This window comes from Octopus bimaculoides, chromosome 20, assembly GCF_001194135.2.
Source record: "Octopus bimaculoides isolate UCB-OBI-ISO-001 chromosome 20, ASM119413v2, whole genome shotgun sequence".
Classification (NCBI taxonomy): Eukaryota; Metazoa; Mollusca; class Cephalopoda; order Octopoda; family Octopodidae; genus Octopus; species Octopus bimaculoides.
The window spans coordinates 26,159,670-26,166,018 of NC_069000.1; positions in this window are offsets into that span (position 1 = coordinate 26,159,670).

Genomic DNA, 6,349 nt, shown 5'->3' on the forward strand with positions numbered 1-6,349 from the left:
AAACATGTAGGCGGCCTGCCCTCCACTTTCACTCTTAATTTTTGGTCGTCAGGTAGCGCTATCTCCTCGTCAATTCTATTAAGGTCTTCCACTGTTGCCTGGATAGTCAGTTCGATTCCATATCCCCAATAATCCACACTCTTTGTTCTTGTGGCCTTCAATATCTTGGCCTCTTCCTTCATGTTGTACTTTATTGCTGTCATGAGCCATGCTTCATCTAGTTCTGGGGGTAGTTTGCCTATTCGTACTCTGGCCACACGTTTGCCACAGTACGACGGCAACAGCACCCATTCCTCCGATCGTATAGCTTCCGTAGAGTTCCTAATTGCTTCTATTTCTGTTGCAAATCGTACCTCCACAGTGGCACATTTGACACTGTATTACGGGTGTATATTTTACAGACCACAAGAGAATGAATAAAAGAAAAAAATTAAATAAATAAGCGGCCGCTTTGAACTCAGAACGTAAACAGTTATAACTTAATATAACTCGACATTTAGTGTGAGATAAGGTTGTGGTTGATGTGGTGTTTATTTGATTCAAAAAGATGCGGTGACGTGAAATATTATAATCTTCAATAAACAATATTCGAAAATAAGACGGAATGGTCATAGTAGGAAAACCTTTAATTATAGGACTAATTAGTCAGGACAGATCTGTCAAAGCACCAACAAAACAATGGCAACAACGATACTCAGATAGATACGTAAATAGACATACGTCACACTATATGTCGCCCACGTGTCAAACAAACGAGTCCCTATTAATATGCCTAATTGACTACTTGTGTCTGTAAGATATCGACTGATAACGGCACAATGTACATGTAAATAGCACATTTTCACACGCGCACGCTCGTGCTTACATACATACATATATATGATAAATAAATTCAAAACGGGATAAAACTCTTTTACAAGAAGTTTATCAAGAAGCCAGTGTGTAAAAAAATTCATAAGGGAAATTTCTATTCCCAAGAATATAATTATTCGTTTATATTTATATGAAGGGCATTATTACAGAAAATAATAACGCCACACAGTGGACTTCTCAAAATAACCACATTTAGTACCTAATGCGAGGAAAAACAACCAACAGAAGACGACCAACTTTCTTTTAAATAAACTTAACTGTGTATCGGCCGATTTCGCGATTACTAGAATGAATCTAGATTTCGTTCATCAGCACAGTATTGTCCCAAAAATATATATAAATAAACAGAATTCTCACCTCACCAAAAACGAACACACTACGTATCCGACAGAGTAAAGGGAATGAAGTTTATCTATATATATCTTCATCAAAGAAGCGGGAAAACTTCCTGGTTGCTTCTGGTACCCATGTGGAGACAGGAATAAAAATTCAACATTGAATATATTCCGTGTATATATTTGATAAATAAATTCAAAAAGGGATAAAACTCTTTTACAAGAATTTTATCAAGAAGCCAGTGTGTAAAAAAATTCATAAGGGAAATTTCTATTCCCAAGAATATAATTATTCGTTTATATTTATATAAAGGGCATTATTACAGAAAATAATAACGCCACACAGTGGACTTCTCAAAATAACCACATTTAGTACCTAATGCGAGGAAAAACAACCAACAGAAGACGACCACATACATAAGTACCTTCGCGCGGCTAGTCGGAGCTATGTAAGGTTTGCGTATATACTCAAAATAATATACTTTTCTAAGTTAAAGCACGGTTCGCGACAATGCTTCTCATTTCTTTGACTTAGCATATATGTGAGTGCGCGTGCGCATGTGTATGTGTATGTACACACACATACACACACACGCACACAAATATAGACAAATGACTACATATACATGTATATACTTACACATATATACATATACATACGTATATGCATTTACACGTAATTAGATATATATGTATGTATAGGCGGCGAGCTGGCAGAATCGTTAGTACACTGCACGAAATGCTCAGCGGTATTTCGTCTGTCTTTACGTTCTGAGTTCAAGCCTCCTCCCCCAAATTTCAGGCCTTGTGCCTATAATAGAAAGGGTCATACGTATGTAATTATTTACATGTGTGTGTGTGTGTGTGTGTGCGCGCGTGAGTGTGTATAGAAACTTTTTATTGCCTTCTCAGTGTTTACTGTTTTACAAAATTAAATTAGAAAATTGAACAAAACAAAGAAAAAAAGAAAAAGAAAAAAGGAAAAGACCAAAACAATTCAGCACCTTGGGTTGAAAAGTTGGGGGCGCTGGGAAACTTCGCTAATGGCTATTGAGACACGCCAGCACGCTTTCAGCGTTGCCGCGGGTGATGGCAAGGCTGATGCGCTGAAACAGCCAAGCGCCCCCACGAGCCTCATCAGTTACCTCTGCAAGGCGAGTTGCCAGTAAATACAAGAATCTTGCAGTTAGTGGTCCGATCCCAGCAAACATCTCAAACGCCACAGAATAGAAAATATAGTTGGCTGACAGATCGCGGTATTTCAGGATTTTGTTTCGCTCGGCTGCAGAAGCTGCGGATCTCGCTCTGACCGCAGCATCCAGAATGTGAGAAGCAGCAAAGGAGTCGCTAACTATGACATCCCAGACAAGGCATTTGCCTTGAGACCAGGGGCACAGGGTGAGGCCGTCAGGTCTCTTCCCATCACATCTGGACACTCCAGATGGTTCCAAGATGGAGGGGATGTTTGCCCGGGCCAAGCTCCTCTTGAGTATCAGGTTCAACTCTGTATGACACGCGAAGCGACCAGCATTCAGGCGACAAGAAAGGCCATGAAGGTCTGTGGAGTCGAGGAGCCTACTACAACTACAGATCAAACCTGTACAGACGTCAGGGCAATGGAGACACGAAGTTCGTCCAAGCTGAGTAGGCCACTAACATTAGCCACAGGGATGGCATCAATCCAGTCACCTGAGTATTTGGCGCTAGCAGACAGTAAGCGACTGGATGAAGAGGGAGTCGAAGGTAGCCTTCGAAGTTATGTTGTCCCAAGCTCTCTGACTCCGACAGTCCTCCACCTTCTCAGGAGCAGACAAGCCCAATTCTCTCCAGTGTTGGAGAGCTTCATCCAACTTCCTGTTGGAACCGGTCCATGTCGGAAAAGAGAAGATGCTGCTCACCAGAGTGTAGCAGGCGTGGGTGGAGGAAAGGAAGCAGGGGAGAGAAAGAGGAACGAACACTTACCAAGACCAAGACCTCCAAACCGCGGGACGTTGGAGAGAGTCTGACATTGACTAAGCATTCGAGTCTCTTAAAGATTAGGTTGTCGAAACGTTGGAGGCACGATGGAAATCGATAAGATGAACTGGCTCTGAGTAAGTATAGAAGCTTGGGGATCGAGAGGCAATTCCTAAGTATGAAAAAAACTTTGATGGGGTTCGATAGCTTCAATATTTTTCAGCAGTTGCTCAAGGGCTGCCACCTTCGACTGGAAGATGAACTCAAATGCAAGGTCAGTGATTGAGGCTCCTAGAGAGCACCAATCCGATGGGGGAGGGACTGCAATGGAAGGGAAGGACTCTGCAAAAAGGTCAATAGTTGGTTGATGTTGAGAAGCCGGGTGGTTGAGGATCCAGAGCTCACATTTGGAGTTGTTTACTTGGAGACCCCGGCGACCAAGCTCCCCAACCATCATGTTTGCAATGGCGAGAACCCTGTGCGGAGGTCCTCGCAAACAAGCATCGTCGAGAGACCAAACGTTGAGGTCTAGCTCGACCCCCATTTTGGTGATATCATCAATGCCCAGTGCGATCAGAGCGGGCTGAGAGGGTGGCCCTATTGGACTCCTGAGGCGGAGGTGATGATTTGGTCACCGAAAGAGAGATAGTAGGGCTCCCGATAAGCCAGCCATGCAAAGCGGTAGAGTTGTGGGACTTTCTCTCTTACTGAGCTGACGACAACATCGCGGCTGATGGAATTGGAATTAAGTGACAAGGAGGACAAGTTGGCATAGGTTCTGGTGGCGTGGGCAGCAGCTTCACATCCCAATTTGGTGCCCACTCCTAGTTGGCTGGGGGAAATCTCTCCTCCAATAAGCGAGAGACCGATTGTAAGCACACCTTTGTAGTGAGACGGCGAAGGGTGCAGCCGACCGCAATGGGGCGCAGGTCTCTATTGGATTTAGTGAGCCCTGATAATTTTGCACCGAAGAATAGTGGGCGGATATAAGGGAGGATGTTCGCTGAAGAGAACTGGCTCACAAACTGAGTCAAATTCTCCAAGAGCTCAAGTCCGGTGTCACCGGCCGATAAGGAGATACCATCCTTGAGGTGCTGAGGTCGAAAGCCATCAATTCCTGCACCTGAACCAGCAGAGAAAGATGAAATCGCCTTTCTGATGTTATCAGAGGTGAAGACAGGTCGCAAGTATTCTGGGGGATCGGGCCAGTTTGGTTGATTATCAGAGGGTGCCGGTAGGTGCTTCTCTTTCAGACGTCTAAGAGACTCATAGTCACACGGAGCGAGGGAGGATAGAGAAGGGAGGATAGAGAAGAGAGGAGACGGATAGCCCCTTTTATGTCAAATTTGCTGAAATTGGTATTGACCGCGCGCTTAAGTTTTATCGGGTGCCTGTCGGTAGGCACTGTGCTCGTTGTCAAATTGAGACGAGAAGTGGTTGGGATGGACTCAAATAGCTGCAAATATCGCTTGAGAGAGGATGTAAGGCAGCCCGATTTCACATCGTGCACGTGAAGAGAGATGCGAGGGAACAGAAACAGTTTCTGCCAATTGGACGCATTGTTGGATAAACATACGTTTTTCAACAAGCTGGAGAACGCGTAAGCAAAGCTATTCCGAGCTCCCTTTGGGATCCGTTAATGAGCTTCGATTTAGATAAACCCTGGAGGGATGCAGCAAAGTCCTTAGTAGAAAGCTGGTTGTCAGAGTGTGAGGCGTCTCCACGGAGTGCGTCGGGGCTGAAGTGGCATTGACTGCAGGTCCAGTATGGCAAGCTCTCGGCTTGAGCCTTTATGATGTGGACACAACTCCTTAATTGTCTTTAAGTAACGGCTAGTGCGAGCACAGAGAACACAGTTGGCGGTGAGCTAGCATCGACCGACTGTAGAGGGCTAGCATTGAACTCAATCGGAGGAGTGAGTTAGCAGAGGAGGCAGGGTAAGCAGCATTGGTTCCTAAGGTGGAGCCAGAACGGAGGTCGGGTGGTGCGGATGAGGGTTAAAAGTTGTAGGTGTGGTAGGGCTGGCAGGGTTAATTCCGTTTCCATCAGTGGGGCTAGGACGAAGGTCGGGTGGTGGGGGGAGAGTTGTATATATATATATATATATATATATTTCTTTATTGCCCACAGGGGGCTAACCATAGAGGTGACAAACAAGGACTGACAAAGGGATTAAGTCGATTACATTGACCCCAGTGCGTAGCTGGTACTTATTTAATCGACCCCGAAAGGATGAAAGGCAAAATCGACCTCGGCGGAATTTGAATTCAGAACATAAAGACAGACGAAATACCGCTAAGCATTTTGCCTGGCGTGCTGACATTTCTGCCAGCTCACCGCCTTTGTATATATATATGTAAATATACACATACATGCATATACATACATACATACATACATACATACATACATACATACATGTATATATATATATATATATATATATATATATATATATATATATATATATATATATATATATACATGCATACATGTATGTATATACAAATGTAAGATCCAAGGATCGAGTTGTATGAATAAAGTGAGCTTCAAGCAATTCGTAGAAAATATTTAAAAAACAACTTTCAGGAACAGTAGTGGTTTATTTGAGCGGAAGGTTGTGGATTTTCACCGTATCGAAGTACGATTAGCTGAAAAAAAATATTTTATATTTCACGATAGGCAGCCAGGGTTACCGGAGGTTGCCGTGTATACACCTCGCTTGGATATTTACCACTTCCAAGGTTCCGCTCGCTATGAAACATATGTAACCCGGATTTTATCTACTCCATTCCTTAATTCTTGGACATATTCATACATACATACATACATACTGCTGGAAATATAGCGATAGGAACCAATACACCGGTCCTCCTTTCCAAACACAACTAAAGCTTATGTACCAGAGAACATGTATGTATGGGAATGCTTATGTACACATATGTGTATGTATGTATGGATGTGTGGGTGGGTATATATATGTGTCCTTATGTATAACAATAACAATTGACTCATTGATGTGCATGTATGGACGTTTATGTATGTACACTTAAGTGTATATATATATATTCATGTATTTATGTTTATTTATTTATGTATATCTGTATATGTCAGAGTATGCATGCATATGCATATATATGTGAGTTTTTATGATTTTTATATGTTTTATATATATATATATATAT